Source organism: Trifolium pratense, linkage group LG2 (genome assembly GCF_020283565.1).
Source record: "Trifolium pratense cultivar HEN17-A07 linkage group LG2, ARS_RC_1.1, whole genome shotgun sequence".
NCBI lineage: Eukaryota > Viridiplantae > Streptophyta > Magnoliopsida > Fabales > Fabaceae > Trifolium > Trifolium pratense.
In genome coordinates, this window is record NC_060060.1 from 59,034,402 (window position 1) to 59,047,238 (window position 12,837).

A 12,837-nucleotide genomic window follows, 5' to 3' on the forward strand; every position below is an offset into this window, starting at 1 on the left:
AACCCACATTAATTAATGAGTTGGCAATTAAAAATAAATAAAAAATTAATTAATTTCCACGTGTCATGCCACGTCAAGATTCTTCCATGTCATATGCCCACTTGTTGAGCCAGGGGGGTAACGCAAAGAATCTTGACATTGCAGGGGGGTAATCTCAAAAAAATATTTTGCAGGAGGGTAACGCAAAACTCGCCTATTTTGCAGGGGGTATAACACTATTTACCCTTTATTGTTTTGCTCACCAATTCTAATTGGCACTTGTGGTGGTTGTTAAAAAGAAGATGATACTTTTCTTTGTGGTTAACAAGAAAGTCAATCTCTTAAAGTAGAAGAAGCATCCGAGAGAGTGGAAAAATTTATAGTGCAATATATTTAAAGTTAGCATTAGAGTCATTAAAGTTCAATTTAAGTTTGTCAAGAGTTTGCAAAGAAGTACTCTCTCCGTCCCAAAATGAGTGGGTCATTTTGACTATATGCATTATTCACATATCTTGTTTTGACCCTATTTTTCTACTGATAAATAAAAACAAATATTAGCATATAAGATGATGGATTCATCTCGATGATTATTTTCAAAATATCATATTTTTATAATTTTTATTATTATACAATTAAAAATATTAATCGTCAAAGTCATGCATTGACATGCGTGACGTAGTCAACTGGCTCACTCATTATGCGACAGAGGGAGTATATGATGTAGCTACTAATATGTATGGCGAATTTAATGACCTGAAAGGTTTGGTCCTATAAGACAATAATTGTGCATTCTATGTTTATTGTTTTGCTTTTGTAAAAAAAAAAAATGGTATTGTTTTGTTCACTAACTCCAATTGGCACTTGTGACGGTTGTTAAAAAGAATGATAATATTTCTTTGTTTTTTTTCTTTGTGGTTAACAAGAAAGTCAATCTCTTAAAATAAACGAAACATTAGAGAGAATGGTTGTGGCTTGAATCAAAAAGTACACTAACAAGAGCTAGAGATATACTAGATGAGGCTCATTTTGTGGTACCTTATGTGTATGATGATATTGTTAAAGATAGCTTATGCTCATATCAACGAGTTATAGCCTGTCAATTATTGAATACTTTGCAATGAATTTATTTTTAAATTGCTTTTGACGAGAAATATATTGGAAATTATTAATTATTTGTCTCTTACATCGCAAAGAAAAGATTATATGAATGAGATTCTTAAGAATTGAAAGACATGTCGGAGATTTTTCAAAATATATTTGAAAGATTGCAATGATTAATTTGAAATTCAAATTTACATTTTTGAAATTCTTTTAAAGGTTGTGTCCTTTCATCATTTGACATAAGTTTCTCTATAAATAGAGACACTTAGGAGACAGAAAATACATAAGAGAAATCATGAATTTCATGAGTCAATTCTGTCAAAATTATTTCTAAATCATTTCTTCATTTCTCTAGTGCACAAGGGTCATTGAAGAAACTTTATTCCGTAAAATGTCGTTGATCGATATGCTTGATGTGTATGTGCAATCCATGTCAAGGTTTCCAAAGTATCCTGAAGGGGATTCGCCGGTTAACACTTTTGCATCCGGTTTACATAAACTGGTTGGGGCGAATTGAACCTAAAGTTTAGTGTGATACACACGCTTTGGAACAATATATTCATCATGTCGTTCATCATCTTCTTCTTGTTCAAGTCATTTGCAGCAGACCCCCGACAAATGTTCTGCAATCTTTAGGTTCAATTTATGATTTATTTATGTGGCTGCAATTTTTAAAGGAGATCATATAGCCGTTGCAACGAATGGCAAAATAGATAAGTATAACTATCCATTCTTATTTTATATACAATGTCATCAATTGTACTTGTTATCAATTGTACTTGTTATTTATCTTGGATTATATGATCTTTAATTACAATCAAAATCGTGTTTGTTATTTCTGTGATGATGTGAAATTTGTCGTGAATGGATTATATGGATAATTTTAATTTGACTTGTAGTATTTCATATATGATGATAAATTGTGTTATGTTTCCTTGAGTGTATTAAGCAATACATACTAGTTGGAAATCACATTGGTTTTAATGGATATATAGTCATTATATTTGGAATATAACGTTTTTTAAAATTCAGAAGTTGCTTAGAATATTTTATAGGCTATGGATATGTGTGTATGGAAGCCTTGTTTAGGAAAAATGTATCACCATTTCATTTCTATGTATCTGATTAATTTAAATTTGACATGATTTTTCTACTATTTATTTGTTTCCAACCGATGATATGTCATTTGGTGAAGAATTACGGCAGTGCATGATGGATTGCCGACTAAATCCAATTCATAGACAGTTTAGTGTTGATTTTAACAAGCAACGTTGAATGAAAGATGAACATACATATAATAATGACTACGGTGAAAGGTACATATTTAAATTGTATGGATATATGATTATTATATGTATGATTCAGAAACTACTCAAAGTATGTGAATTGTGAATTTTGACAAGTTTGAATAAGTTTGGTTTATAGACATACTTTTATATGATCTTCTTTTAATATAAAAGTAGGGTATATGAATTGTCAAAATATGAAATACATATTTTAGTGTTATTATTATTATTTTGTGCAAGAAGTTATTAAATTTAAAAGTGATGATCTCATATTATATGTGTATGATAAATATGAAAGTTATTGTTAATTTCTTGCTTATATTGATAATAAGATTGGTTGAGTATTTGAAATTATTGTAAGTTGGTAATTATTCATGGAGGAAATTATGTTATAGAAAATATTAATGATTTTGAATCATTGTTTATCTTTCTATTATGATGATTATTTGAATTTTCCATAGAACATATTATACATGAAGCTTGATTTTGACATTTAGAATTTATGATACATGTATTAGTTATATGATAACTAATATGAAAATGTTTCTTGTGATAAAAATGAAATAAATTCTAGAGTATTAATGTATTTTTAAGTTCATATGACTTACATGTGTGAAACCATCTTATGAAATAAATGTTGGTCATGACAAATCTTTATGATCATATTTGTTGATGTTATACATATTTAATGTATTGAATGTATACATTCAAGTGAAAGTTGAACTTCAAATTGAAATGATTATTAAATATGTAACAAGAGAATAATGATATAAAGTTTGTGCATATGAGTATATGACACAATGACAATAGAATGACAAAAAGTCATGGTTTTGTGATAGCGGTTAAAACTATCAAGAATATAAAGGAATATTCAAAGTTTCTAAAAAGCATAGCTATGTGGTTGATTGAATATTCAAAGGTTATAAAGTTGGAAAATATTGCAATTCTTTGACGAAAAGATTGACAAAGATATGATGTTTTCGGATAATGATGGTTAAGTAATTGAAGACATCATTGGGGATGTGGTACAAGCCCATATCTAATTGATCACCAATGGTGGAAACTCAACTCACACTTGAATAACATCAAGTCTTGAGTTCAATGATGAAAGTACACTATTAGAGTGATTGAAGTACTTGACAATAACAAATACATCCCAAGGGATAAAAGTACTTGGACCATAAAAGAAAACGTGCTAGGATGAGATTTTTCTCTTAATAGACATATATCACGATATAGTCTACCTATATGAGAATGAAGTGGGGCCGCTTCATAGAGTTCAACGGCTTGACTCTTAAATTCTCATGAAAAGAATATGAGACATAAGGTCTTAATGTGTCATTTTGATAAATTCGATCAATGGTACTGAGATTTCATGTGTGAGTTATGAACACTTGTTCTAATGGATAATTGGTTCAAAGCTTGTCTACCAATCTATTCGGGGATGAGTGAAAACTTAACTTACTAAATAATAGTTCAAATCATGAGATACCTTTATTGAATCCATGAGATTTCCGGAATAATGGATTTAGATATATTTTGAAAATGGTGGGGGGTTGTTGTAGATTTTCCAAAATATATTTGAAAGGTTGCAATGGTTAATTTGAAATTCAAATTTACATTTTTGAAATCCTTTTAAAGGTTGTGTCCCTTCATCATTTGACATAAGTTTCACCATAAATAGAGACACTTAGGAGACAGAAAATACATAAGAGAAATCATGAATTTCATGAGTCAATTCTGTCAAAATTATTTCTAAATCATTTCTTTATTTCTCTAGTGCACAAGGATCATTGAAGAAACTTTATTCCGTAAAATATCGTTGATCGATATGCTTGATGTGTATGTGCAATCCATGTCAAGGTTTCCAAAGTATCCTGAAGGGGATTCGCCGGTTAACCCTTTTGCATCCGGTTTACATAAACTGGTGGGAGCGAATCGAACCTAAAGTTTAGTATGATACACATGCTTTGGAATTTGTGCAATATATTCATCATGTCGTTCATCATCTTCTTCTTGTTCAAGTCATTTGCAGCAGACCCCCGACAAATGTTCTAACAAGACAAAGAAAAGAATTGATTAATTAGTCACGTGACCAAATATAAATTTTTTAATTAGTCTTACAAAATTTACTTTTATATTTTATTTTTTTAATTATTTTATAAATAATTAAAAAATTATATGAGTGTGATTGTATGATCGCACAAGCATGGAAGTCTTGCTCCATGACTAAAACACAAAAGTGGTAGACTTTTTGTTGTACTGACCATTTCAAATCAAATCAAAAGTGATATCATATACAAATAATACAATTCATCCTCGATTACTTTTTTTAGACTAATATTATATCAACTAGCTTTTAAAAAATACAAATCACGATCAACATTCAACACACATGTTTTTACTTTTTAGTTTCTCTGGTTTGACCTTCAAGTATACAACAATGTATGTATGGGTTTGAGATTGATTTCTTCATTTCTGTTTCTCTATAAATACCTACTCTTCAACAACTGATATATGTACTTCTCATCCTAAACTTGCAATTAATATTAACTACATATATAAATAGATTTTATTTTTGTAAGAAAAATATGGCACCTCTCTACAAATTGAAGTCACTTGTTTCTCTTTTAGCAATACTTTTATTACTCATGTCATCTATTATGGCTATTGCTGCCCAATCCAACGTTAAACTCGGTATGTTTTTTATTTTGTTTATATAATTTTATTTAAAATAAAATTGTGAGAATCATATCATACACAAATTTCTTTCAAAAAAAAAAAAAATATCATACACAAATTCAAAATATATTAATTAACCATACAATGCATCTATCTATGTTTTATAGTAGTGGACATGATTTTTTTTTTCTTTTTCTTTTTCATTAAATCAATATTGACTTACTTTAATTATTATGGCGCAGGACGAAAACTTTTCCAAAACACTTATGTTGGCGGTTATCCTACTACTGGCCCAGGTGGAGGCGGAGCATATCATTATCCATAAATAAATAAAAAAATACATGGAAAATCTCAACTTTACGGAACATTACTTAGTCATCTCTTCTGTCACTATTATAAAAATAAATAAATAAATAAATAAAATCATTTTTTAAATTCAATGAAAAATTAGTTATATGGTCAGTAATATAGACTAAATACATTACTTTTTTAATGAAATTAAAAAGTGATTTTTTGTTTATAATAGTGTTTAGAGGGAGTATTTAATATTTTTTTTTATTTAAGGGGTTTATTCAAAATTCAAATTACTTGTATCCTATTATTTGGTTGTACTATTAGAATCTCAATTTCAAAGCAACCATGTGTAATATCATGACCAGAGCTACTTAATAATCATCATCAGAGCTGTTTTGTAGCATGTATAATTTGCATCCCCCTTAATTCGTCTTATATAGCAAATTTAGGGTTTGTTTGACCAAAAAAATAGTGATAAATTAGTTTATAGCATTAAAGAACAAATATTTGAACAATCTACACTTTATATTAAGGATGTTCTAAGCTACATATGATTGAAATAAGGATTGTAAACATCTTGTCTTCATGTATACCAGTTACATGATTTATTAGTGAACACACCTTAATTTATTCAAAGCCTTTCACCCAACTTGCTATTGAAAATTGTATCATTGGATGTTTTTAAGCCCCCTTTTAACTACTACCTGAGATTTCTTTTTTTTTTTTTAAAAAAACGGCTAATATTAGTAATGAGTTGTTATAATTAGTATTTTTCACTTTTGTTAGAACTTCAACTTTCAACTTTTTAATTCCCTTAATCCTTACTTTAAATCAGATGTGCTACTCACTCAACTCATATATGTATAATATAACTATAAGAGACGTACTCATACAATACGTCAGAACTGAGAATGAGAATGACTAGTGCTACGGTCTTTACCAAAATCTCTCTACTTGTTTTAGGGAAATGCTTCATTTTCTTTTTTTTTTATAGATAAAATTGACTCAAAATTTAATGAAAATGGCGTACTTACATTAACATCAATAACGTAAGAAATCAAATCAAATATGTAATTAAACAAAAAAAAAACCAACAAACATGAAAGTCTCATCTATGTGATATTGTTGCAAATGATGCCATGAAAATGATGAATATGTAAACATATGATCATAGTGACTAAGGAGGTAAAGTAATAATGATGTTAATTACACTTATATAAATCTCAATGTGCAAACAAGTACTATTTAATTATAAACTTATTAGTATTATTATGATCGTTTGATGTATAGCGGTCGGTCTCGCATAGACTACGAATGATTTTAATGGTGAATATAAAAAATACGCATATTATCAATGTTTTAAAGTTTTTTTTTGTTTTCACCACCAATTTAATCTGGTTCGGGGTCAGTTCTGACATCAAGTGGTTCTAGCCCCCTCCCCATCGCAGTTGCGGGCGATCGAACCGTGGCCCTCCCTACCAAGTTCAACGTCAATCTTCACTAAACCAACTAACGATTGGTTTATCAATGTTTTAAAGTTTTGAGTAAATAGATCTCTTGCTAGATTTAAATCATTAGTCTATTATATCTTTTTGGTTTAGATAAGTATGATCAATCAATTCTTATAAACATTCATTTAATCAAATCATACAGACGCGTCTTAAAATCACATACACGGTAGAACACAGTCCAACTTTGCTTGAGTGAAGTCATGACAAATTTTCGACTAAAATATAAAACACACAAGTTGAAGAATTTTGTTGTATTGACCTTTTCAAATCAAAAGTGACATAATATACAACTCATCCATCATTTACTTTTCTTTTTTTTTTTTATGCTAACATCATCTCACTTTGACAATAAATTATTAAAGGCAAATCACTATCAACAAACATATTATAGTTTCTTTGTTTTGACACTAAAATTTACAACAATGTATGGATTGAAATTGATTTCATCGTTTAGAAATATTGGTCATACCTTATGTTGCATGACCATTGGTAAATTAAATGAGAAGTTGTGGTCACAATTTATTTAGAACTTTTAATTAATTTGATGTGACAAACTATACCCAACTAATAAATTATTTTTGTCACATGAGTTAACTGTAATGTACGTATAAGAATATTTACTATTGTATGTATGTGAGCAAGAATTAGTCAGCAACAATGATGATTACACGCTTCTAAACATGTTTGTTTCTCTATAAATATGTACTTCTCATCCTCAAATTTGCAGTTATTTAATTTGTTTCTCTAGAAATATGGCATCTTTCTCCAAATTTAAGTTATTTGTTGCTTTTTTAGCAATATTTTTATTATTGTGCTATAACAATAATTTGGCATGTCGAATTTTAAAGCAATCATATGTAGTAGTATCATTCACAACACGACCAAGTAATTAATGACAAGAGTTACTTAACCAAAAAAAAAAAGAGAGACTAGAGCTGTTCTGTAGCAGTAAAAAGAAGAGACAAACAAAAAAACTGACCGGCCCAACATGTCTAGAGCTTTTCGCTCCCCCGAATCTCACACGCACCCCCGATATTATAACGAGTGTAAAAATAGCAAAACTTGGGGAAAAAAGAGTTCGTATTCTAGGATCTAAATTGCGAACTAAGTTCTCTTTATAGAATGTGAACCTTATAAAAAAAGAGAGACTAGAGTTGTTCTGTAGCAGTAAAAAAAGAGACAAAAAAAACTGACCGGCCCAACATGTCTAGAGCTTTTCGCTCCCCCGAATCTCACACGCACCCCCGACATTATAACGAGTGTGAAAATAGCAAAACTTGGGGAAAAAAGAGTTCGCATTCTAGGATGTAAATTGCGAACTAAGTTCTCAAAGGGGCCGGCCCGGTCCGGCCTGACCCAGTCAAATAAAGGGGTCGGCCTAACCCGGCTCGTTAACTTTATGGTCCGGTCTGCTGATGAAATACAAAAGCAAGTATTTTCGTTATATCGTATCCACAGAGACTAGTGTGATATCAAACGTTGATTTGCAATTTCCATGATTTTAAGTGCGGGTTTTTGTAAGATTTGTTTCGAAAACATAAAAGTGCAATTGGATAAAAGGATTTTTAAACTTTCGGATGATAAAAAGTTGTCGGAACTAGATTCATTATCTCGTTAGCATGTATCAATTAACCTCACTATATATATTTCATTTACCAATCATTATTATCACATATCACACATCGAACGTATCCGTGTTCGGATTACGCCGTGAAATCTATTATCTCTATCAACGTTCGATGTCTCGAATCATTAATCGACATAATAGCATTAAGATCTGATATTTGACGTGATTACTAAACTCGACATCTATGTCTAAACATTGAAGTTTAATAAGTGATTATCTTTTACTCTTGATTCAAACAATATATGTCTATGTTGTTCAAATCTTTTAGAAATAGACAATTAAAACAAGATAACACTTATAATGATTGATAAAGAAAACACATATATTAAGATTAAATTGACTACATGTTCACAAAATAACTACATCTAATCCCAACAACAAAGGAATTTAGCTAGACATGATAAAAGTAAACTTACAAGAAAAAGGGATGAAGAACATCTCTTGATTTCTCAAGTACAATGATGAATTCACCTTCAAGAACTCTTAAAACTAATGTTACTAATATTTCTGAACTATTACAAAACTCTATATCTAAGAAAATGGCTTCTGAGCTCTATTTATAGATTTTCAGGACAGAGGAGTTCGCTAAGCGAAATGACGTTCGTTGAGCGAACTAGTTACTTAAGCAAGGGGTTTCTTGACACGTAGCAAAAGGCTTGACTCATCACTTTGTTCGCCGATGCTCGCTATCTCTCGCTAACAGACCCTTCCTCCCGGGTTGTGCTCGCCATCTCTCGCTATCTTTCGCTGAGCGAACGTTTATTTTGCTATCCTGCTCGCTGAATCTCGCTGAAGCTCGCCATGGACCCTTAATCCACTGATTTAGTTCGCTGTAGCTCGCTATGGCTTCGCTGAGCGAAGGCTTCAAAACCTGCTTTTCTAGCCATTCCTAACAAAAAATGCCTTGGGATCAATTCCTCTGTTATATTTACACCAAAAGGGGTTTTAATCAAGATTTCTTTATAAAAGTATTGGTAAGTGCTCATAATTATCAAACATTATAACTAAGATTGGGCACTTATCATCTGCTTAGCCCGGTCCGATAAGCAAATTAAAAGTCTACATGGCCCGATGGACTGGCCCACTAATTTTCATAGTTTTTTTTTTTAAGAAAAAACATATTCTATTAAATTTATGTTATATTTCTCAATTAAATCTTCAAGAAGGTAATTCGTATTCTTATATTTTCTCACATAATCTCTCAAATAACAATATCTTCCTCTTTATCCTCATCAAACAAACAAATCTCTAACAAATAATCTCATTCTAATCCAATAAGTTTTTTGTCATATTATTATTACTACCAACAAAAATTCCAAGTTTTATATCTTTCATTCATCCATTGTAATTTAAGTAAAAAAAAAATAAAAATATAAAAAGAATATAAAATAAATACAATAATCATCAGAGCTGTTTTGTAGCATGTATAATTTGCATCCCTCTTAATTCGTCTTATATAGCAAATTTAGGGTTTGTTTGACAAAAAAAATAGTGATAAATTAGTTTATAGCATTAAAGAAAAAATATTTGAACAATCTACACTTTATATTAAGGATGTTCTAAGCTACATATGATTGAAATAAGGATTGTAAACATCTTGTCTTCATGTATACCAGTTACATGATTTATTAGTGAACACACCTTAATTTATTCAAAGCCTTTCACCCAACTTGCTATTGAAAATTGTATCATTGGATGTTTTTAAGCCCCCTTTTAACTACTACCTGAGATTTCTTTTTTTTAAAAAAAAAAAGGCTAATATTAGTAATGAGTTGTTATAATTAGTATTTTTCACTTTTGTTAGAACTTAAACTTTGAACTTTTAATTCCCTTAATCCTTACTTTAAATTAGATGAGTTACTCGCTCAACTCCATATATGTATATTATAACTATAAGAGACGTACTCATACAATACGTGAGAACTGAGAATGAGAATGACTAGTGATACCGTGTTTACCAAAACCTCTCTACTTGTCTTAGGGAAATGCTTCACTTTCTTTTTTTTATAGATAAAATTAACTCAAAATTTAATGAAAATGACAAACTTACGTTAAACAAGTAAACAAATTTCAGACAAACATATATATATATATGAAAAGTAGACAAATTGTCTCCCTCTCTCTATCTTTATATTTTGGAGTGCTTTTTTTGGCATCAATCCTCCATTCATCGTAAACATGTATTGGACAGTCTCTAGACTGCCTCTCTATGTCTATAACCGTCCATTTTAACCATTTTTAATGGTAGCCTATGTGATGTTGTTGCAAATGATGCCATGAAAATGATGAATATGTAAACATATGATCATAGTGACTAAGGAGGTAAAGTAATAATGATGTTAATTACACTTATATAAATCTCAATGTGCAAACAAGTACTATTTAATTATAAACTTATTAGTATTATTATGATCGTTTGATGTATAGTGGTCGGTCTCGCATAGACTGCGAATGATTTTAATGGTGAATATAAAAAATATGCATATTATCAATGTTCTAATTTTTTTTTGTTTTCACCACCAATTTAATCTGGTTCGGGGTCAGTTCTGGCATCAAGTAGTTTTAGCCCCCACCCGATCGCAGTTGCGGGCGATCGAACCGTGATCCTCTGTAATGAACCCACCATATTGGATAGGCCCAAATAGGAGTTAGTCAACTTAAGCCCAAATAATGAGACTATGTGGAGACATGAGTTACTATTAATAGGGTAGTAGGAGTATTTTGTGAGTTATGTGAATTGTGAAATTTGTTATTCTTCTCTCCCAAACTCTCTATGTTCACATCTTGTATCCTTCCACTCACTAGAGTTGGATTTAATTTCCAGAAAATTCAATACAATTTCCCTTGTCTTTATCCTTTCAATTTTACACTTGTTACATTGGTGCTTTCATTCTCACCATGGCAGAGTACGTGAAGAACATCGCCGAAAAGGATCCATGGGATCGATGGGAGAAAATGCACGCTCGCAACAATGTTGCTTTCGACAGAATCCTCTCCAAATTGGAGATTCTACTTCAACACTACAACTGCTTGCCGAGCTCTTCCCATGGTGCATCGAACTCATCCAAAGACATCCCTACTTCTGAGCCATTCAATGTCAATCTTCCGATTCAGGATGAAATTCGTTCATCTGCAAAACAGATCGAGGTCCTCGCTAAGCCAATTTCAGAATCGTTGAGTGTTATTATGCCAACCTAAGATGAGTTACTTCCTCCCGTCGAACAGATCAATATCCCTTCTCCTCTTGAGCAGAGTCTATCGGTGGAAATGGTAACTCCGACGAGTGATTTAATTGAAGATGTTCTGGATCTTTCCGCAACAGCAAAGCTTGACGACAACAAGTTCCAACCGTATGAGCTCATAACAAAAGGGAGAAAATTCTCCGCTATTGCCGACACGGTTCCGGTGGTTATTGCTTAACAAAAGGAGCTTGTCAATGCAATTGGTAAGGATTTAGATCAAAGAGTTTATTTCGGTTTTAATTTTGTCATTCCAGATTTGGTTTACGATTCCCACTTAGCGTTCGCAACATTTGCTCCTACACCCGTGGTACCATTGTCGATGAAGACGGCTCTGAACACTATATCCACAGCACCACCACAACACCTCGTTCAATCGTTTGACCCTGGCGGAAATTCTGCTAAGCTGTTTGATGCACAAAAGCTGTTTGATTATATGCCTCATAGAAACCAGATTACTTGGTATCACACTAGTTCTATGTATGTTCAACATAGTTTCAACATATTTGGCTTGGTGTTGTGTCTTACTAGTGATACAAAACAATGGATTCACCATATACTCCAAACCTTGAAAAATTTAGAGATTAATGGTTTCACAAATTCTATAAACATAGATCAAAGTTCAACACATCTTTATGTTGGTTATGACTTGGGACATGTTTTAGCTTTAGACATGGGTGACTCAAGCTTGTTATGTTGGACACATCTTGTTGACCTCTTTTGGCAGTTCCTAAGTGTTTATTTGCATTGGTCTAAAAACCACATGTTAGAGGTTGGAACTAATTATTCTTATAGTCTTCCACTTGATATTGAAAAATTTAATTCATTGAACACAAGATCAGTTGCAAAAGGTGGAGTAAATTTGAGTAAATGGACTCATATGGAGAAAGCAACAGCAAAGTCATTGTACATTCTGTCTTCATTTGAGAGTGCTCTATATGTCTCTTCCTTCATGCTTATGAGTCTTAGAGGAGTTGTCTCATGGCATCAATATCTTGCTGTGAAATTTGGAGAGCAGTTTCACTTCATTCGATTCGATGATTTTATTGAGGGTGTCACTCTTAGTTTGTTTCTCAAATATTCTAAGCCACACTTTTTGGAGCCATACAAACCTTTAA

The 12,837-nt window shown here is 31.4% G+C and overlaps 1 long non-coding RNA gene across 1 annotated transcript; it reads left to right on the forward strand.

Moving 5' to 3' along the window:
- Window positions 1–4,776: 4,776 nt before the first annotated feature.
- LOC123908894 lies at window positions 4,777–5,749 on the forward strand. The gene is made up of 2 exons (XR_006809779.1): window positions 4,777–5,063; window positions 5,291–5,749. It is a non-coding gene; the product is annotated as an uncharacterized LOC123908894 (long non-coding RNA).
- Window positions 5,750–12,837: the final 7,088 nt, after the last annotated feature.